This window comes from Notechis scutatus, chromosome 5 (assembly GCF_049901735.1).
Source record: "Notechis scutatus isolate UNSWTSFEM ecotype Mainland chromosome 5, rNotScu1.2, whole genome shotgun sequence".
Taxonomy (NCBI): domain Eukaryota; kingdom Metazoa; phylum Chordata; class Lepidosauria; order Squamata; family Elapidae; genus Notechis; species Notechis scutatus.
The window spans coordinates 47,442,712-47,465,833 of NC_142013.1; the positions used below are offsets into that span (position 1 = coordinate 47,442,712).

Consider the following 23,122-nt stretch of genomic DNA (forward strand, 5'->3'; position numbering starts at 1 on the left):
GCATTGTTTTTGAGCTGGGAGAAGATTAAAAGACAATATTACTTATAAATTCCAACATGGATATCAACTATTGAAGCTTTTTCTTATCCAATAATATATAAAAAGGAACAAACAGTTAGATATGGGGAGTTAATTAATGAAAAAGGTGAACTTAAATCTATGCAAATGTTGCAAGAACAAGGTGTAAAAATGAATTGGTTTTCATATTTGCAAATACGATCTAGGTTTGATAAAGACTCCGAGGCGGAAGGTGTTTAGGATAAGTTGGCTGACTTAGATAAAATTTTGATGGGTACTGATGAAAAGGTAATTAAAAAACTTTATGAACATCTCTTAGAATTTAAATTGGAGGAGGAGCAAGTTAAAGAAACAATGATTGCTTGGGGGAAAAATTTTGGATATGAGATTGATTTGGAAAAAATGGCAAAAATTGTGGTCTCAAAATTATAAAATGACAATGTCAACAGCATACAAAGAAAATTTGTATAAGATGTTTTACAGGTGGCACCTACCCCCGATGAGACTTGCGAGAATGTTTAAGAATAAATCGGATAAATGCTGGAAATGTCATCAGATACCTGGTTCATATTACCATGTGTGGTGGACATGTTCAGACGCAAAGAAATATTGGACTAAAATCCACACATGGTTGGAAAAAATGATAAAACAACATATAGACTTTAAACCAGAGATCTTTTTATTGGGAGTCATACTGGACACATACAATAAAGAACTGAAATATTTTATTGTAAATGTTTTAACAGCGGCTAGAATTGTATTTTCAAAGAACTGGAAAAATGACAACATACCTATGCAGGAGGAAGTTATCAAAAACAAAACAAAACTGTGGACTGTGCTGAAATGAGTAAACTGACATTTGAAATTAGAGAATAAGAAGATAAGCAATTTTATATGATATGGAATTTGTTTTATCAATGGTTGGATAAAAAGGCATGGTAATATAATAGACTAGATAATTTTCTGATAGAAATCTAATAGATTGATATAAAACATAATATAGATATATATATAACCACTGGTTGAAAGTATAACATAAATTTTAAGATAAAACTTGGAACATCTCATATAAAACGATGGAATAAATAGTTTAGTCATGGTGATTAATAACTGATAAATATATAAACATATGTTAGTTTGACAATGTGAAGACTGATATAAATTGTGAGTAAATGACTACAAAAGTATAGCACAAAAGATACGTAACCAACTGACACACTGTATGTATATAAAATGGAAGAGGATTTTATCTTTTTGTATGTGTATGTTTGGGTTTATAAATAAAAAACTTTATTTTTTTAAAATAGTAATAATAATAAAGTATTGTGGTGGTTGCACTTTCAGCCAGGTGCTGGCCTTGATTTGGCATTTTTTCCAAATATCAAGTCCTTTTCAAGGACTGGGATAGGAAAATGTTGTTATTTGGTGGTATTATCAGAAGTTGTAAACTATTCCAAGCAGAACTGCGTTGGAATTACTGATAGGGATTTTGTCAATTCCAGTGGTGTTCAAATGGTGCTTCAGTTGTTTTGGGATTGCACCAAAGGTGCTATTACAAATGTTATTTTTTCTTTATTTTGCTACGGTCATTTTAATTCTATTTGCAGATCTTTGTATTTTGTGATTTTCTCCAGTTCTTGCTCTTCTGTTTTGCTGTCTCCGGGTACTGTCCACATAGACTATTTTGTCTTTCTTATCAACAACAGAAATAGAAAAATATAATCATAAATCAATAGGCTAAAAGGTATCAGTGCATCAGAAAGCTCTGGCTCAAAATTTTTATGATCGTCAAGATACCGCCTTTCACTTGGACAGATAGAGAAGGAAAAGTGAATGTTTCTAAGAAAACTAAGCAACTAAAAGTTTCTAGAAAAAAGAAGTGCTATATAAATGCTAAAATCTCCACAAATGGGGATATTGTAGGCACTTCATTCAATCAGTAAGAAATTATTTTTAGAATTCTTACAGTCTCATAGACTCAAGTAACAAAAAAGGATGAATTTTAGGAGTATTACTGTACATTGATTCAAGAATAACACACTGCCTAATGCCTTATAACAGCACTCTTTCACTTGTCACAAAACACTTGATATCATAATAAGCTTGCAGAGGCTTTACTATTTTAGTTGCTCATATTCAGACAGACAAGACCTGTAATTACCACTAAGAAGCTGCTGCCATCCTGTAAGAGGTCAATTAATGAATCAATGTTATTGTGGAGTGATCTCAAGTTCCATAAAAGACATTGGAGAGCATGTATCACTAAAGATCCTGAAAGGTAATTAAATTATCTAAAGAATATTGTTAAAGTTTATCAGAAAAGCAAAAAGCCTTCTGTGTGCTTCATGCTGGAATATATAGCTTGTCTATTAGTTAAGATCATTTTGGAAACATAGAGTTACTCAGACAAGTATTTCCTCTCTCTTATGTACAGGTAATCCTCAACTTATTATGTTGGGATCAGAATTTCCATTGCCAAGCAATTGCACCCAATTTTACAACTTTTTTTTTGCCATGGTTGTAAAACTGATCACTGCAGTTGTTAAGTGAGTCGCACGGTTGTTAAGCAAACTTTGTATCCTGTAAACATAACTGGAGGTAATCATAGAGAGGACATTACCTATATTTTTCTGTAACAGAGTCTCTACATATTTATTTAATATTTCAGTAAGTATCTTAGTTTCCTTTTCTCTTTCCTGATGCCTCCAATCTGTTCTTTATATAAGGCAGATGAACATACCTGATCTCTAATATTTAATGTGATAATATGAGGAATTAAATCAAACAGTAGTGTTCTATTCAACATTGCAATGGTGTGTTTGACTTGTTTAAACAGTATATTTAACTTGATTGTTAGAATGAAAACACTTGGAGTTCCGGTCTGCAGTGCTTTGGGGCAGGCAGGAATCCGTGACTGTGCACGGTTTCTGCCTGTGCTTGCTGCTGGAGTGCCCTGAGCCACCCGGCTTCAGGGCTAGCCACCTCCGTAGAAGGTGGCGAAGATAGGGGGATCTGGCAGGGTTGAGAGATATCACATCTCTCTTCTCTAGCCGGCTAAACCCCCTTTTCTGAAGGCAGTTGAACGGCGGCCAGAAATGGCTGCCACAAAGAAGCACTCAGCCGGAAAAGAAAGTGCAGGAGGAGTTGAGAAGAAGTGAAAGTTTTTTTTGCTGACTGGGACAAAGCAACAACAAAAGTACCCTGGAACCTAAAATTTGCGAAAGATACATTGTTCCTAGAGATCTACAAGCGGCGAATGGAAGTTAAAAAGGAAAGTTTTTTTTTCCACTCTCCTTCCTAACGTTGACAGCGAATAGAAATCCATGAGAAATCAGAAAAACCCACATTGGCACTAATAGGTAATTAAATGCTAAAGGGATAACAAGGATTTCTGAATATCTAAAAAAAAATTCTTTTTTGCTGTAAGTGGGAAGGGAGAGGAAAAGAATTGGAGCAGGATTTGGAATTAAGGAGGAGATTGCCTAGAATCTTAAAGAATTACTAAATACTAACAAGACTTCTAAAAGATACATTTTAACTGGAACTTTGCAACTAAACAGTAACCCCAGAAAGAGAAAGTGAAAAAAGAAGAAAGTGCTAAAAGAAACAGCTTATTTGGACTGCTTGGTGATTTTGGGACTTTTGGAAATTATCTTTGACTAAAAACACTTGGGTGGTTGTTTTGGAAAACCTTTTTCTTTCTACAATGGCATCACTTGTGGATGAAATGAAAATTGAATACAAAAAATATAAAGAAGAAAAATAAGAAGGGAAAGACTCTCTTGGCACTCTTTTTCAATTCTTAGAAATAGCGATTTGCACCTATGAGAAACTGACTGCACAACAAGATGATTGGGATAAAGAAGAAGCCATCTTTGATGAACAAGTAACTTTATTTGGGGAAGAAAGGGAGAAAGAGGAAAAGAAAAGGGGGACTTTAAGAGTTGAAAAAACAACCAAAAAAGAGAAAAATAAGGTGAAAGGTGGATATAATGTTAGAAAACAACAGAAAGGGGGAAAGCAGAAGAAGAAAAGGGGGTGGAGAGACAAGGGGGTAAAAAGGGCAGGGAGAAGAACAAGCAAGGGAGGAAGGAAGGGATGAGAAGCCTCAATGGTGGGGAGCAAGATGTAAAGAAACAAGATTTATTTAGAGATAATGGGTAAATTTAATTGAAAAAGGGATTCTGCAAAGGTACATAAGATTGTATTGTTATATTTGTATTTAGAAATGTTAGAAAATTGGAAACAACATGTGATCAAAAATGGGATAAAATATTTAGTGTAACTTAGTGAAATTTTTGTGAATAAAAGGAAGGTAATGAAATAAATGAGAGAATTCAAGTAGGAGGAAATGGGAACATTTTAATGATACAATGATTTAACATATAAGTGATGTGATGTGGGGGGGGTAATTATGAAAAGTATAAGCGTTCCCATAAAAGTATGATAATCAATTGAAAAGTAATGTGTAAAATGTTTAAGATTTAAATGAATATTAATATTAATGATTAGATCTGAACTGGCATGGATAGTTGTTTTAATTATATTATATACTTATAAATTTATTCTTTTTATAAAATATAATGTGTAATTTTAGAATGTACTAAACAGAATCCCAATGGAAGTCATGTATTTTATTAAGTGTTATAAAATTTAGGGGAAAGAGTTAAAGGCGTCACACTGCAATCAGTGTACAGGAGAAATTTTGTTTAAAGAGAAAAGACAAATAGATAGCTGGAAACAGAACAGACAAAGAATAATAAGTATTATGATCTGAACTAAGATGAGATAAATAAAATAAAACTAAGAAAGTTAAAAGAGGTGAGAAGCTATATAGAAAATGGAAAATGGTAATAAGATATGGAATGGTATATAAAATGAACATGAATTTGAATTTGTGTCTGTACGAAGAGATGTAACCCGGGATCAAGCAGCTTTCAGAAAAGATGTTTTATGTTTTTATGTTTTATGTTTTGTTTGTTTGTGTATTGTCTTTGAAAATCAATAAAATTTGTTTAAAAAAAAAGAATGAAAACACTTAAAGCACATTTTAAAATTTAAAATTATTGGATAAGATTTGCTGAAGGAAAAAATCTATACAATTTCTATAGAACAAAATCTTCTCCCACTGCCCTTTTAGAATTTTCTAAGATTGACCAGACATGTATGAATAACAATGATATGGTTTAATGCATTTTCAAAGAGATTTGTGGCATCATTATTTGACAAAGACTCTTTAAAAAACAATCATACTTGTCAACTGTCACAGACTGTCCAGAAAGTCATAGATAGGTGGAAAGGATGATTCCAGCCTTAAATAAATCCAATAAAGCCTGCTATTCTCTCCTATTTGGAGGGAACAAATAGACAATACTGAGCATGATAGAGAAACATCTGAGTAGATGCATGAGAATGAAATCATCCCAAGGGAATCTCCCTTTTTTTGAAACTTGAGGAAATATTCAGACAATGTGGGAAAGGCTAACAAAATTATTGGTCACAAAGCCCAAGATGGAACCATGTATTCTTACTCTGCAACCAGAATCTTTGCTTGTGAGTACAAACCTCCAGAGCTTTTGATACTAAGAGCAGCATTTTATTTTCCAAAACTGTATCAATCAGCAGTCTTTCTTGTTTAGAATGCAGTTTTATTTTCAAACCATTAATGGCCCTGTTAAAATACTTAATTTAGTAGCTGGAGCAGTGAAGGGTTGGACAATGAGTAAGAACATACTATTATAGCTAATTGGTTGAAGAGAGCTGGCCACTACATGAGTCAATTCAAGCTGTGATTGTTGCTGTGAGGGTAAAAGGGGAGTTTCCTTGTTTCTTGCTTTTTTCCTCTGTATGCCCTGTGTGCTCTGTAATTTACCTCATGATGTTCCTGCTGTGTTGATTTACCTGACAATGTTCCTATTTGCCTATGTTATTTATTGTACATATATTTATTTATATAAAACTGGTTCATGTCAGAGTCTCTGATTTCATTTGGACATCGGCTGTGCAATTCCTTGATATTCTGAAATAGAAATCCCAAAACATTGTGAGATCACCCACATTCCACCAAGAGCTGGGACTTTATAATGCCACTGGAACAATATATATATATATATATATATATATATATATATATATATATATATATATATATATATATATATATATATATATATATATATATATATATATATATATTTCCACGTCATTGTAGTTCTTTTAAAGTTGTAGCAACATTTCAGCAGAATCTCATCTGCCATCATCAGGCTTCTGTATTGTGTCCGTCTGTGGGTCAGACTTTTACAGTGGTTTCAGATTTAAATTTGGGGCAGCCTATTGCTGTGCCAGAATGGTTTTTCTTCATCCTGATTGGTTGGGAGTCTTGGTCTGTGTTTATTGGTCTCGGAGTTTGCTGTGTTCTGCTTGATGGGTGTCTCTGATATCTTCTGTCTGTTTTTGGCTCTTTTGTATCTTGATTGGCTGGCAGCATTGTGTTACTTTAATGGAGGCCTTTAGTGCAGCTTGGCTTCGGGTAAATGGACGGCTATCATTAGTTAGGAAGCTGGGTTTCATCTGGGTGCCTGGTTGGGGTGTGTTTGAGCTGGAGGTATCAGGGGATCTGTTTGTGCCCAGGTGTTTGCCTGGCTTGTGGTGTGGAGATTATTTTGTTTGTGAGTGCAGGCTTCCAAATGATTGACAGCCTGGTGGAATCATCTCTTCTGTTCATGCTTTCTGGTCTTTTTCAATCTCTATGGCTTCTCTGATAATTCTGTGGCTGGGGTTTTCTATAGTGGCTAGGGTTTTGGTGCCATTGAAGTTGATGCTATGACCTGTGGCTTTCATGTGTTGGACTAGTGAGGAAGTGTGTTCCAGCTTTTTGACTGCATTTTTGTGTTCATCCAGGCGGGTACTTATTCTTCTATTGGTCTGTCCAATGTATGTGGCCGGGCATGATGCACAGGGGACTTCGTATATGCCTTGGTTTTCCAGGTCAATTTTATCTTTGGGGTTGCTAAGGATGGCTGCTATTTTTCTGTCTGTTTTGAAGGCAGTCCTGATGTGATGTCTGTGTAGTACCTTACTAATTTTGTCTGTAGTACCTCTTATGTAGGGCAGGACAGCTGTTCCATAGGTCTGTTCATCTTCTGGGTCTCTATTATGTTTCAGTGTGTTTTTGTGGATCAAGCTGGTGATTTTGCTTTTGTGGAAGCCATTGGCTGTCAGTACTTTAGTCAGGGTGCATAGTTCAGTCTTAATGTGTGTCTTGTCTGCCAGGCGTTTGGTTCTGGTAATTAGTGTTTTAGCCACGGAGTTTATCTGTGCTGGGTGGTGGTGGGATTGGGCGTTGAGGTAGCGGTTGGTGTGTGTTTTCTTCTGGTATATGGTGTGTCCTAGTGTGCCATCTGTTTTTTTGTAGATTAGTACATCTAGGAATGGTAGTTGTTTGTTTATTTCTGTTTCCATGGTGAACTTGATTTTGGGGTGTGCGCTGTTTAGGTGTGTTAGGAACACCCCAAAATCAAGTTCACCATGGAAACAGAAATAAACAAACAACTACCATTCCTAGATGTACTAATCTACAAAAACAGATGGCACACTAGGACACACCATATACCAGAAGAAAACACACACCAACCGCTACCTCAACGCCCAATCCCACCACCACCCAGCACAGATAAACTCCGTGGCTAAAACACTAATTACCAGAACCAAACGCCTGGCAGACAAGACACACATTAAGACTGAACTATGCACCCTGACTAAAGTACTGACAGCCAATGGCTTCCACAAAAGCAAAATCACCAGCTTGATCCACAAAAACACACTGAAACATAATAGAGACCCAGAAGATGAACAGACCTATGGAACAGCTGTCCTGCCCTACATAAGAGGTACTACAGACAAAATTAGTAAGGTACTACACAGACATCACATCAGGACTGCCTTCAAAACAGACAGAAAAATAGCAGCCATCCTTAGCAACCCCAAAGATAAAATTGACCTGGAAAACCAAGGCATATACGAAGTCCCCTGTGCATCATGCCCGGCCACATACATTGGACAGACCAATAGAAGAATAAGTACCCGCCTGGATGAACACAAAATGCAGTCAAAAAGCTGGAACACACTTCCTCACTAGTCCAACACATGGAAGCTACAGGTCATAGCATCAACTTCAATGGCACCAAAACCCTGGCCACTATGGAAAACCCTAGCCACAGAGTCATCAGAGAAGCCATAGAGATTGAAAAAGACCAGAAAGCATGAACAGAAGAGATGATTCCACCAGGCTGTCAATCATTTGGAAGCCTGCACTCACAAACAAAATAATCTCCACACCACAAGCCAGGCAAACACCTGGGCACAAACAGATCCCCTGATACCTCCAGCTCTTTAAAAACACACAACCCCAACCAGAGTCACCCAGATGAAACCCAGCTTTATATCCAAAATGATAGCTCTCCTATTTACGGAACAAAGCTGCACTATAGAGGCTCTGAGTAAAGCATGACAAAACATGCCAGCCAATCTCCCTTTTTTCAAGATATCAAAAGGCTAACACAAATTGGTACAGAAGATATCAGAGACTATCGCAAGCAGAATCTACAGCAAACCCCAGAGCTTTGATACTAAGAGCACAGATTTCCAAAACTACCAATCAGCAGTCTGTTTAGAATGCAGTCAAACCATTAATGGCCCTGAAAAACTTAATAGTAGCTGCCCCAGAATTGACAATGTAAACCATTGTTAAAAGGCTGACCCACAGACGGAATCAAGCGTATTGGCTGGAGGGCAAGGATAGTTTCTGCTTTCCCTGTACCCGTGTGCTCTATAATTTAAATGAGTTCCTGCGTGTGGATTACCGACAATGCCTATTGCCCAGTATTTATATATATATATATATATATATATGAGATGTTTTGTAAAATTTATGTATACAAATTTCTCAATATCCTATGGAGGGATTCAAAATAAAAAGAAGCATATGGGTACTGTCAAGCAAAAGATACACGTAGAAAGAGTTTAAAATACTCTTGAGCATGGATGAGTTCTTAGTCCAATTCATACAATCCAGTGACAGAGCACTAAATGTAGAATTATATTCTACCTAAATGTAGAACTATATTCTAGAAAAAGGGATTTTTTAAAAATCATAACACAATTTATCATTATTTATTTTGAATGATATTTCAGTAAAGTGCATGGGAAAAGAAAATGAAGATGCCATTCCATAATTAGTAGTCAAAAAGTTCTATGATCTAAAACCATTTTTTTTTCACTGAGTAAAAATGGTAGATGTCACAGTATGTCCAACTTTTCCTCTTGGAATGGAAAAAAAACAAAGATAATTAACTTCCTCCTTTCAGAATCTTTGGAAAGGGACACTTCACCATGACCAACTTGCCACATCCATTTTGCTGCAGCCAACTCACAGTGGGACAATTCCATGCAGGATAACTCAGCATGATAACTATCACCCACCATTGTTTCTTTGGCATTATTTCTATTGATAAAAATGGAAATAATGTCAAGGAAATTCTGGTGGATAACATTTATTACATTGAGTTATCCCATATGGAATTGTCCTCTGGCAAGTTGTCCATTGGCCATGGCAAAACAACTGAAGTGAGTTGGCCATGGCTGATGTGAGTTGTCCTAGACCCCAGAATCTCTGTCCCTGGACAATCACCACAAATGGCAATAAAGCATCAGTTGCATAGGATTTTGAATCAAAACTTGAATACAGTTGTCCCTTGAATACATTTCTTAATTCTAGCACAGCTAATTAGAAGGACATATCACTGATCAACATTTTTTCCTCAATGCAAATAAAGTTTATAGGCATGCTGCATTTGTCTCCTGAAGAGGAGTAGTAAAAAGTAGAGTTAAAGGCTTCTAGTGATAATCAACCTAGTAGGGATTACTCTAGCGGTGTTGAAGCCAATAATACTGAGGGAAACTAGCAAATCCCCACAACTCATTGCCATTGATGCCTATGAAACTCTGAGGTTCATTCACCCTCTCAAATAGAAGTATGCATTCAAGCTATAAGAGCAGAGGACTGAACTCTGCAGGTCAAATAGCCTAGCCAAGAAACAGACTGGGAAAAGAGTGATTGCAATGTACCTCAGATGTACATCTAGATGGTAGCTCAGCATGGCTTATTTATTGGCATCACTCCCTCAGAAGAAAGGCTGACAACAACTTTTCAAGCCTCTGTTTTGCTATGTTTACCTTGATGTGCCATGTTTTGACCTCCTCACTATCTTATTTTACAATCTAAAAATGCTGGAATCAAACCAGTAAGTTTCAATATATCTTCTCAAGAAATATTATTGCAATTTTAAAGGAAAAGTTAGGAAGTGGTGTACCTATTTCTGAGCAGTTCTTGATCATGTTATCAGCATTCCAATGTGTCCAGACAGGAATTATACCAGGAATTAATTCTATATTATTGTAAGGTTATATTAACAAAATCTTGCAAGTCTGAAAGTGCTTCTCTCCCCTCTTCCCCTTTACAGTCCCAAAACTAGTGGGGGGTCTCTTTTGAACACCCCCCCCCCATTGTGGGCTAAGTGACCTTCTATCTAAGTTTTCCTTTGATTGCATCTCATTGCCATGCCTTCCAAGATTATTCTCACATACTATTTCACAGGTAAACTCTTGATAGTTTTATCCATTGATATACTTTGACCTTCTCCTGGTGGTTGTCTATTTTGCTGGTCATCATTTTAGCCTACCCTTACATACTGTTTTATTTCCAAGTGCATTCAGATGTATTTATTACTTCATAATACAGAGTGTTTGTCATATAGTTCCTGATACTCATTATCTGTGAAGATCAAGAGAAAAGGTTATTTATTGGGCAAGCCAGCAATGACCTTATATTTTGTTGAAACATATATTTTCTCTTTGTTGTTATGCAGGTTGACTAAGTCTGCCTCAGCGCAAATAAGAGAGTCCAATTCTCTCTAAATCACACAATTATTCAGATCTGGAGAAAGGTGAGTCCTCCCATAAAGCTAAAAAGATCCATATGATTTATTTAGCAGGCTTTTATGCTTTACTTGGTTACATTAAAAGGATGTACATTTTTGTATACAAAAGTAGATCAAGTACAGAAGTTACTAAAATATCTGTGCCCACATCCTATAGCAATGTAGAATAGAATAGAATAGAATAGAATAGAATAGAATAGAATAGAATAGAATAGAATAGAATAGAATAGAATAGAATAGAATAGAATTCTTTATTGGGTAAGTGTGATTGGACACACAAAATGTGTATTTTGAGCAAGCTTCATTTAAGATCCTTTGTTTCCTTATCATCTTTCCCTACAATAGGGACATATGCTTTATTACTTCATTTTATTGGTTCGCTTTCTTTTGGCCATTTCAATATAAGTATCTTCACTATCAGAATCCTGATCAGCAATTTCAGCAAACTTTGGTTCCGTATGTCCAAAACACTCTTCTAATATCTCCCAGTATCTTGTCACTTTTTAAGTCTCAAAATTCAGTTAGAATTCAGTCTCTACAGTAAACCACACAGGTGATGAAAATACTGCAAAGGTCATCAGAAAATAGATCTTTGATTCTGGACTCAGCTTTAAGAATTATGTGGCTTTTATCTAACACAATGCCCTTCTAATGACTGACAAGCACAATGGAGTTCTGAAGAGGTGGAAGAAATTTATGCTGTTGGCTGTGCATGACACTAAGCACAGGTTCTGTGATGAAGTGATGACCTTAAAAAACATACTGTATATGAAATAAAAATCCTTATTCAAGAATCTAAAGCTAACACTAAAAGAAGCAGTTATGGATGATATTGTAAGAAAGAGAAGTACACATTAATGGGGGACTCTTTAGAATATAACCATGATATATTACTATGGAGAAAACAAAGTAATCTTTGAAAATTCATGCAATATAAACTTTTCACAAATTTCACAAATGCAGATCATAATTTCTTGTACTTTCTCATTTTTAAAATACGTTGTTGCTCATATCAGACAGAAATGTTTTCTATCAAGCTATTTTCAATTGGCTCTCGAACAATCTTTCATATTAGTTCTATATCAGTCAACAATTCCTATGTTTCTTGAAGGATTATCAATTTCTACACAAAGACTTAGCAATGTGTTTGCTCTTTAATAGGTATTATTTTCTTCTTCTCAAGCATCTCAACATAATTAAGTTGCATTTATGCTTTATTCTGCATGTAGTTTTGTCCAGGTGGAAAATCTGAATACATCCCTCATTGACTGATCTATATCTATATAAATTTTCAACTGGGCTTGCTGTTGCAACTAAGACTGCAACACTCTCTAATATGGAGTGGCCACTGTCTTTATTGTACTCCAATCCCATTTACTTAACATACTGACCTTCCTATTTAGGATTCTGCTGCAGTAATGTCTGGTCTTGTCACTGTGGTGATGTGTGCCCAAATACAAGAACTTTCAAATATTTTATATTTATCTCAGAATGGGCTCACTATTTGCAGTTTGCTTTAGGAAGTTTATTTCTATAGGTGTACTGACTTTGTTGACTTTAGTTAGCTCTATAAATTCAAGAAGATGATCAACTTTCTGTCTTTGGTTGAGGTAACAACCATAATTGAAGCCAATAAAAGGTCTTCATTAGAAGATTATAGCACAATACTATAAGATAATATGATAAAATCATATGTATTAAATACTGTTTAATTTTGGTGAAGACTTCTAAAATCAATTTAGTCAAGAAATACAAGTGCTGAATGTGAAATATTCCACAAAGCATTTGATCTTCATATAAATCCTTGCAGGCAAAGATAATTTTTAGGAATGGGGGGCTGGTTAACAAAACAGGTTCCGTTCAGCCACAATTTCCTCTCATTCATTATTCTTTAATCTGGGCTTTGGGGGAAATGTACCATAGTGGTAAACATCGTTCCAGATCCAGTTGCTAATTTTTGTTGTTTTGGTTGTCATGATGGTGTGCTTTCTGGTGTGATTTGAGAACTGCAGTACTACGCATTATAAATGCAAAAGTTTTGAAGAAAGGAGTCTCTTTAAAAGCACTATTGTAAAGTGCTTTTAAAGAAACCAACTTAATTTTACATGGTTCCGGAGAGCTTTTCCAAAATATGATTTTATAGCATTGTCCCAATATCTAATGGGCTGCCACAAGGAAGTGGGGGTTAATGTATTCTCCAAAACACTGAAGGCAGGATAAGAAGCAATGGATGGAAACTAATCAGGGAGAGAAGCAACTTAGAACTAAGGAGAAATTTCCTGACAGTTAGAACAATTAATCAGTGGAACAACTTGCCTCCAGAAGTTGTGGATGCTCCAACACTGGAGATTTTTAAGAAGAGATTTGACAACCATTTGTCTGAAATGATGTAGAGCTTCCTGCTTGAACAGAGTTTTGGATTAGAAGAGCTGCAAGGTCCCTTACAGCTCTGCTATTCTGTTAAACTATCCAGAGTTTTCTGTATACAAACATTTCCTTGAATGCTTCTAGTAAATCATTGGAGTCATGAGGGGAGGTTTCTATGTGTGTATAAGAGGAGGAGGCTTCAATGCAAACGCCAAAGTCTCTTCATGCTCCTAGATGTGCTTGAGAAAAATAATGCAAGGTGTCTGAGTGAGACAAATGGACTTTGTAGTGCCATATTGATATAAAATGTACCCCCACACACATAGATCTTCTATGAAAACCTCTTTTGAAATAACTCCACTCATAACAACATACATAGATTCTGCCTGTCCAATTAATTTACATGGAGACATGACGGCTATTATTTGTGGTGCCATTCTTAATGGGTAGCTATGAGTTCCAATAAAGAAGAAATAAAGTCAAATAGGTGCAGATATTGAGTTATGGCTATGAAATTTCTGTTAATATTTCATTTCTTTATTTTTTTAAAAAATCTGGATAATATTCTTTGCTGTATCTAATCTGTGCATTATCAAAAATCCAAGATTATGAATGGAATCCATTAATATAAATACAGTATACAGTACTATATACTACAACAAAATATAAACATAATTGCAAGTTAAATTTTGTTCTATCTCTAATGCTGACTGGATAATCAGAGGCTTTCATTTTGTTAAAAAAAGTAATTTGTGTAACAAATTAAGTGGCAAAAGTTTATTTCAGTTTATATAGCGGGTCACATGAAGATATCTACGGTTAAGATAGTTTGGTACACAAAATGTGTTTTTGCCACCTCTTTTGAAGACAGTTCTTTTTTATTTTTAATGGAAACAGTGAAATTAAAATGCAGAATGGATGCAGTGGTGGACAACTTTAGAAATGAAAATACGACAGAGAACCTAATATTAAATAACTTTATTCAGAAACGCCTATAACAATTCAGTACCACTTCCGTTACATAGAATGATTTTAAAGAAATACTAGTGCTGACGCTCAGTGGCTCTTGTATCCTAACCACTGTCAAATCCATAAATGAGATATATACAAATTGAGAATAAGATGCTGGAAATGTTGCTTGCATGCAATTGATTAAATGAATACATTTCTGTCTAGAAACTGGCCCTGGAAACAGCCCACAAGCCATTTAATGCATTGGTTAAGAAACGTTGAATAAATATACTTTATAGATATATAAAATATCTTTCTAATACTAAAAGGATAAATACATTCTGACCTACTTGTAGGTATGTTATTGAATGTTATAGATTAGCACTAAAAAGGTCCAAATATACAAGACTGTATAGCTATCTCAATAGCTTTCAATTCACTAGTCATAATAATAAATATTTCTAAATCTTTCATATCCTTACTGTGTAAATTATTTATAGTATTTTTTCCACTAAGACTTCAATTTAATGTAATTTAAAGAAAATATTTGGGCTTGTAAATTATTTTTATTTGAATCTTGGTTAATTTGGTACCAAATGTCACAATGCTATGATGCTGGAAAGCATTGTTCTGACAGCTTTGATCATTTATTCTACATGTGAGAATCTTAGTGCTTTAATAAATTAAGCCTATTTGAATGTGTAGCATTGAAGAATACCCAATGGCTTATTCTAAATTCAAAAGATCTTTCAAATATTATTGAAATAAACATTTTCTATAAAAGAGTACGTCAGTAGTTTTGAATCCTTTGAGAATATAAATATCCTAAAATAAATTATTCTGCTTTTATTCCTTTACTTAATTGGTTTCTTTCTCATATATTTAGATATATATGTCTCTAATATGCATCATGCCTTTTGGCTTTTTGATCCCTCAAGAGAAATTATTTCTTTAAAAAATTTAAAATAAGTGCTGGAAAGAGTATAAAGCTGTAGTATGAGCCACTATAACATAGTTATTCGATTTCCAGTGACCAGAATTTGGGAATAATCCTAGCAACAGCAATTTAAACAAAGAAACAAATAATAATAATAAAGGGAAAATATCATTTCAACAACCTGTATATTTCACTTTTATAACTGCTTTACTAGTGCAGCTTTTCAATATAGAGTTGGAAATTAACTACAAGCATTAATAGCCATTCTGTATGCATCTGTATTTGTGATTCAAAAAACAATTGATCCAAGCTTTTGTCTACAACAAGACTCATTCTGATCTATTGTTGCTAAGGCATACATTGTCTTACCTTACTTTTCACCCTCGCAGTTCCAACTGATAACTGGATGTTTTGTTATATACAATAAGATGCTACAAATAAGTATTAAGGTTCTGCCAGTCCTTCAGATGAAACTACCCCCAAAGCCTCTCCAGCTGTCCCTCCATCTGTGAAGCAAATTGGCAGATGCCAGTTTGTTTAAAGACAACCAAAAACATAAATTTATTTATTTATTTATTTATTTATTTATTTATTTATTTATTTATTTATTTATTTATTTATTTATTTATTTATTTATTTATTTATCAATCGCTTACAAGATAATAGGTATAAGTAAAAACATAGTTATGAATACATGAAATGGGTACATATAAGAAAAATAAAAGAAACAATATGACAGGGACGGTAGGCACATTGGTGCGCTTATGCATGCCCCCTACAGACCTCTTAGGAAAGGGGTGAGGTCAATAGTAGACAGTCTAAGGTTAAAGTTTTTGGGGTTTGGGGAAGAAACCACAGAGTCAGGTAGAGTATTCCAGACATTGACCGCTCTGTTGCTGAAGTTGTATTTCCTGCAATCAAGTTTGGTTAGGCTAACCTTGAGTTTGTATCTATTGTGTGCTCTTGTGTTGTTATGGTTGAAACTGAAGTATTCATTGACAGGTAAGTCATTGCAATGTATGATTTTATATACCATACTTAGATCAGATCGAAGACGGCGTAATTCAAGGTTTTCTAGGTCTAGAATTTCAAGTCTGGTGGCACAAGGTATTCTCCAATGAGTAGAGGAGTGGAGAACTCTTCTTGTGAAATATTTCTGGACTTTCTCAACTGTGCTAATATCAGATACGTAATATGGGTTCCAGACTGATGAGCTGTATTCGAGTATTGGTCTTGCAAATGTTTTGTATGCTCTAGTTAGTAGTGTGATATTACCAGAGAAAAAGCTACGTAGGATTAGGTTAACAACTCTTAATGCCTTTTTGGTTATGTAGTTGCAGTGGGCTCTAGCACTTAGATCATTAGAGATGAGTATTCCAAGGTCCTTTATAGAGCTTGGATCATCAACAAGATCTTGACTATTCAGCTTGTATTTTATTTTCTGATTATTATTTTTTTGCCAATATGTAAGACAGAGCATTTATTTGTTGAGATTTGAAGTTGCCATTTTTTTTGACCATTCTGATACATGGTCAAGATCTTTTGGAAGGGTAGCAGTATTGTCTGTGGTATTGAACAGCTTTACATCATCAGCAAAGAGAACGCAGTTGCTCTTAATATGATCACAGAGGTCATTTATGTAGAGTATGAAGAGAGTTGGTCCTAAAACACTGCCTTGAGGGACACCACTATTGACAGGTACAGAATTTGATAGGACACTCCCAATTTTGACCATTTGTTGTCTGTTTGACAGGAATGCTTCTATCCAGTTATGCAGATGTCCAGAGATACCATAAGATTTTAGTTTTAGGAGTAGTTTGTCATGTACCACTGAATTAAAGGCTATACAGAAGTCTATGTAGATTGCATCTATTGTTTTGCCCTGATTGAGTTGTGTAGTCCATATGTTTTTGCAGTGTAAGAGTTGCAGATTACAGGATAGTTTTTTTCTGAAACCAAATTGTTTATTAGAGAGTAGGTTGTTTGTCTCTAAGTGGAGGATAATGAATTGGTTAATAATTGATTCCATGAGTTTACAGGTGACGCGGCATAAGGAGATTGGTCTGTAATTTTCAACTAGGCTGGTATTTTCAACTAGGTTGCTATCACAAAACAAAAGGTTTGGCCAGATGTGAAGACCTAGAAGACTTTTGAGATCAGTGATCTCTGCCTTCTGCTCTAAAAACTGTGTTAGATATGAGCTTATTAATCACTGGAGAACAGTCCAGAGTAATACAGAGAGAAAAAGAGAGGTATCCTAATCTTAAACCATGAAGGATTTATGGTGACATTCAGCAACTTTAATAGCACCTGGAAGCTTACTGGTAACCAGAGCTATTTGTAAAGTAGAGATTTTACATCAGAAGCAAGTACTACCTGTACCACATTGCCTTTTTCTGCCCTTTGTTTATCCCCTTGTCCAGTGGTGGGATTCAAATTTTTTTACTACCGTTTCTATGGGCGTGGCTTGATGGGAATGGCAGGAAAGGATACTGTAAAGTCTCCAGTCAGAGGTGGCATTTATTGGTTCTCCAAACTACTCAAAATATCCTCTACTGGATCTCCAGAACTGGTCAGAACCTGCTGAATACCACCTCTGCCCTTGTCTCATTTTATGTGTAATATAAATAGCAGATGATATTCTATTCTTTATCCAGGAGCAGCTTATTGTTGCCATCCTTCTTCAGGATACGATTTTTCCCATGGCAAGTAAGAAGGCAACAATTGTAGCATACAGCAAATTGCATTGCTCAGGTGTCTGGCTGGGGCTGTGAGGAGTTGCTACTGCCGGCGCAGCTCCGTGCGGCTCCAGTCCCGTGTTGCCTTGGGAAGGAAAAGGCAAAACCAGGAGCCGCTGAGCCTGAGCCTCCGGTGCCGCTGCTCCCGTTGCAAAGCACCGCCGCGGCTCTTCCTTTTGCCTTTCCCTTCCCGAGGCAACGCGGGACTGGAGCTGCGTGGGCCGCGCGGCGGTAGCAACTCCTGACTCAGGGGCCTCCGAGGGGAGGGGAAGGAGGAGAAGGGGGAAGGGTGGGGGGCGATTCCCAAAATCTTGTGCTGACCCGGCCCGTCTGTCAAATTTTAAAAGTCAATGCGGCCCCCGAGCCAAAAAGTTTGCCCACCCCTGACTTAGATCATTAGAGATGAATATTCCAAGGTCTTTTATAGAGCTTGGATCATCAACAAGATCTTGACTATTCAGCTTGTATTTTATTTTCTGATTATTATTTTTTTGCCAATATGTAAGACAGAGCATTTATTTGTTGAGATTTGAAGTTGCCATTTTTTTGACCATTCTGATACATGGTCAAGATCTTTTTGGAAGGGTAGCAGTATTGTCTGTGGTATTGAACAGCTTTACATCATCAGCAAAGAGAACGCAGTTGCTCTTAATATGATCACAGAGGTCATTTATGTAGAGTATGAAGAGAGTTGGTCCTAAAACACTGCCTTGAGGGACACCACTATTGACAGGTACAGAATTTGATAGGACACTCCCAATTTTGACCATTTGTTGTCTGTTTGACAGGAATGCTTCTATCCAGTTATGCAGATGTCCAGAGATACCATAAGATTTTAGTTTTAGGAGTAGTTTGTCATGTACCACTGAATTAAACGCTATACAGAAGTCTATGTAGATTGCATCTATTGTTTTGCCCTGATTGAGTTGTGTAGTCCATATGTTTTTGCAGTGTAAGAGTTGCAGATTACAGGATAGTTTTTTTCTGAAACCAAATTGTTTATTAGAGAGTAGGTTGTTTGTCTCTAAGTGGAGGATAATGAATTGGTTAATAATTGATTCCATGAGTTTACAGGTGACGCGGCATAAGGAGATTGGTCTGTAATTTTCAACTAGGCTGGTATTTTCAACTAGGTTGCTATCACAAAACAAAAGGTTTGGCCAGATGTGAAGACCTAGAAGACTTTTGAGATCAGTGATCTCTGCCTTCTGCTCTAAAAACTGTGTTAGATATGAGCTTATTAATCACTGGAGAATAGTCCAGAGTAATACAGAGAGAAAAAGAGAGGTATCCTAATCTTAAACCATGAAGGATTTATGGTGACATTCAGCAACTTTAATAGCACCTGGAAGCTTACTGGTAACCAGAGCTATTTGTAAAGTAGAGATTTTACATCAGAAGCAAGTACTACCTGTACCACATTGCCTTTTTCTGCCCTTGTTTATCCCCTTGTCCAGTGGTGGGATTCAAATTTTTTTTACTACCGTTTCTATGGGCGTGGCTTGATGGGAATGGCAGGGAAAGGATACTGTAAAGTCTCCAGACAGAGGTGGCATTTATTGGTTCTCCAAACTACTCAAAATATCCTCTACTGGATCTCCAGAACTGGTCAGAACCTGCTGAATACCACCTCTGCCCTTGTCTCATTTTATGTGTAATATAAATAGCAGATGATATTCTATTCTTTATCCAGGAGCAGCTTATTGTTGCCATCCTTCTTCAGGATACGATTTTTCCCATGGCAAGTAAGAAGGCAACAATTGTAGCATACAGCAAATTGCATGTTCCTCCCCCCTCCCCAAAAAAGGAATCAAATGACAATTTTATTACAAAATATCTATCCCTATGGAATGTTTATCTTTGCTCACAGTGATACATTAAAGTGTAACCTTTTCCTATGAAAGGCAATTTCCTGAAAATTCACATAGATCTTTTCAATAATGACTTCTATGCTGTTTTTCATGTAGTCCTTCAAGACTTGCTTTAACCTATCCATTTGTAAGTGCCTTGGGACTTATAAAGATTGAGCCTTATTTTCTTTCTGTGCCATGAAGTAATCTTAAAATATTGAAGATTAATATTTTATATCAATCAGGTAAGATATCAAGGGCACTCGATAAACTTGATGCCTGCTTCCTTCAAACATGACTTTGAGTGGAAGGGCAGCAAAGTTCCTATGTTGCCTAAAATATAGTAATGTACTGTAAGAAAATATTTGAGGTAACTTCCCAGTTTATTCACTGGGAATTTCCCAGAATAATTTCCCATATTTAGCAAGATAGATGTATGGGAGTTGATCCAATATATTAACCGTGTCTGTACACATATTGAAGATAGGGAAAGCAAGTTTTATTAAAGATTATTAGTATTCTAAATAATTTCCCAGCTTACTGTACTCATAGTAACAGTATGGTGGACATGGTGTAATTGCAGAAGTCTAAGATTGCAAGACACATGATTTGGGACAAAAAGATTGAACGAAAATCAAAGAGGAAACATCCTGTCTCCTAATGACCTAATGGTCAACAAAACAAAAAAAAATGCAGAGTTTATACTTTTAATGTTTCAGTAGTTTTCCAGCACACAATTTATAAGGAGTGCGAATAGTGGGGCATATTACTGGTTTTATGTTTATTCATTGACTGTAAACCTATATTTTAAATAAAATCATATTCTGAGCATTTGGAAAACCAGACAACTAACTGTGGTGCTAATTGTAAGAAGGAATTAAGTTTGTGGAGTTTAAAGATCAGCACCTTAAATGCAGGAAAAAGAATCCTTAGATTAGAATCAGCCTTTGGCATTTTTAAAGAAAGGTATACATTTTTTAGAGTTTATCGAAGAACAGACACAAATTTATCTCTCCAGTAAACAATGATTAATATTATTCAAATCCTGTTTTGAGTCTTTCTGAGGAAAAACAAAGTTTGTTTTAAAAATATCAAAGCAAAACTTTAAACGTGTGCAAAGGAATAACTACAGATCTCCTAATAAGCAGAGACATACCTTCATAGTACATATTCATAGTACATACTTCATATTACAGGTAAATGCCATCCATGTCCTATAGTGACGGCATATATTGAAACATTTCTGAGTGTGGTCTCCAAGGAGGATGAAGTTTTGTCCTTGCCAAGACATGCTGGGCAATGGGAAGTCAATTTGTATTGATGGCCATACTGAAGAAGAACTCATTAAAACTTTTGCTATAAATTTTACAGACCTGAAAAATTTTAGGCCATTACAAACATTTTTTTAATGTTGCATAAATTATATTTCACGTAGAATAATTATGCTGAAGTGACAACCTTCACACATTGCATTGAAGAGGAATGTAATGTCAAAGATCTGGTCTGAATTGCTTATAAATCTGTAAAAGGATCATATATTAAATTGTTAAATTAGTATACTACAAGGAAATGTTAACATTCTGCCTCTGATTTCATTTTGTTGAATCATATAATCTATCTATCTATCTATCTATCTATCTATCTATCTATCTATCTATCTATCTATCTATCTATCTGTCTGTCTGTCTGTCTGTCTGTCTGTCTGTCTGTCTATCTATCTACCTACCTACCTACCTATCTATCATCATCATCTGTCTATCTCGGACATAAAAACAACTGTTGTATTTTTACAATTCTTACTTTATTATATTATACAGAGTCAAATCAGATCAAAGCAAGATCCATATTAGTTTTTCAAGCACTGATTTATTTTGAAAAGGTATTAAGAAATTAGGACTTTGTTTTTGTTTTGGAAAAGTATCTTGTTATAGGCAAAATAGCATTTGCAAACTTTCAGCTTTAACAAAATGACATATCGGATTTACAATGACTAAAAGCCAATAAAAGTAATCAGTGTTCGTATAAATCAATAGAATTTAAATTTCTGTATTTCTATAGAATCCTAACCTATGCTGTTTTACTTTTTTAAATAATTGGGTGGATAACTAAATGTTTACAGTTTTATCAATGCCTACTTGTATACAATGACAATGGTATGTTATAGGAAAGCCCATATTTTCTAGCTCCATGCAAAACATGAAAGTTTAGGGGTGTGTATGTGTCTGTCTGTCTGTCTGTCTATCTATCTATCTATCTATCTATCTATCTATCTATCTATCTATCTATCTATCTATCTATCTATCTATCTATCTATCTATCTATCCATCCATCCATCCATCCATCCATCCATCATCTCCAGCTATCTATTTCAGAACTAAGGCAAGCGGCTACATTATTGTAAACGTTGCTAAAGTTCTACAATATTATGACATCAAATTATGTCTGTGCTATGGATAAGTGGCAGTGTTATGATTAGGTAACAATGTTATAGTGTTGAGCCACAGAAAATCCAAAACAAGGTCTGTCAGTTGTATGTATATATTATGGTTACATAATTCCAAGAACAGTGAAAACATCCACATTGATCTTTTCAATCAGGTTGGTGAACTTCTGGGTATTATATTGCTATACTTTAAGATTTGATTTATTGAGAGATCTGTTTTTTCCCCATCTGAAATTTCCCAATGTTATGGGATTTCAGGACAAGAAGGGATATTTTCCACAATTTTTTAGTACAAAGTTCAATCTAAATTGCACTGGATCATTCACCCACTATCAAGACTCACAGTTCTGAAAACATGACTCCTGCTGAGAGAAAGGATTTTCTAAGATGAGGTGTTACTAAGGCAGGGAGAGTGTTTAAACTAAAAAGGGTCCTAGCTTACAACTGCAAATGATAGATAGTGATGGAAGCTTGTAATTGTTTAGGGAAGGAGTGATGAAAAGAACATGATTCTCTTACAGGCACAGAAGGGGATGAGATTCAATATATTGATCTGTTCCAGCACATTACACTAGCATCTGTCTGCATGGCTCAGTACTATTTCATGTAGTGGAGAAAAACACAATCACATTATTGCCTACAGGTGGCTACCACCAATCAGAGAAAAGGTATTGCACATTTTCCATCCAATGATTGATGTATACAGTATACAACAAGAACCTAAATATCAGTTCTGACACTGATTTAGTCATATTTACAAGAATAGAAGGGACATCACCGTAAGATAATCATTTTGGCCAACTGTTGAATGGGATTCTACC

At 35.5% G+C, this 23,122-nt stretch overlaps 1 long non-coding RNA gene across 1 annotated transcript in view; it reads left to right on the plus strand.

Annotated features, from left to right (window-relative positions):
* Positions 1–2,209: 2,209 nt before the first annotated feature.
* The window catches only part of LOC148130468 (uncharacterized), a 40,726-nt gene continuing 19,813 nt past the window's right edge, over positions 2,210–23,122 (plus strand). Inside the window, exons 1-2 of the long non-coding RNA XR_015749974.1 lie at positions 2,210–2,296; positions 10,944–11,021. This is a non-coding gene — a long non-coding RNA (uncharacterized LOC148130468). The remainder of the gene's footprint in view (positions 2,297–10,943; positions 11,022–23,122) is intronic.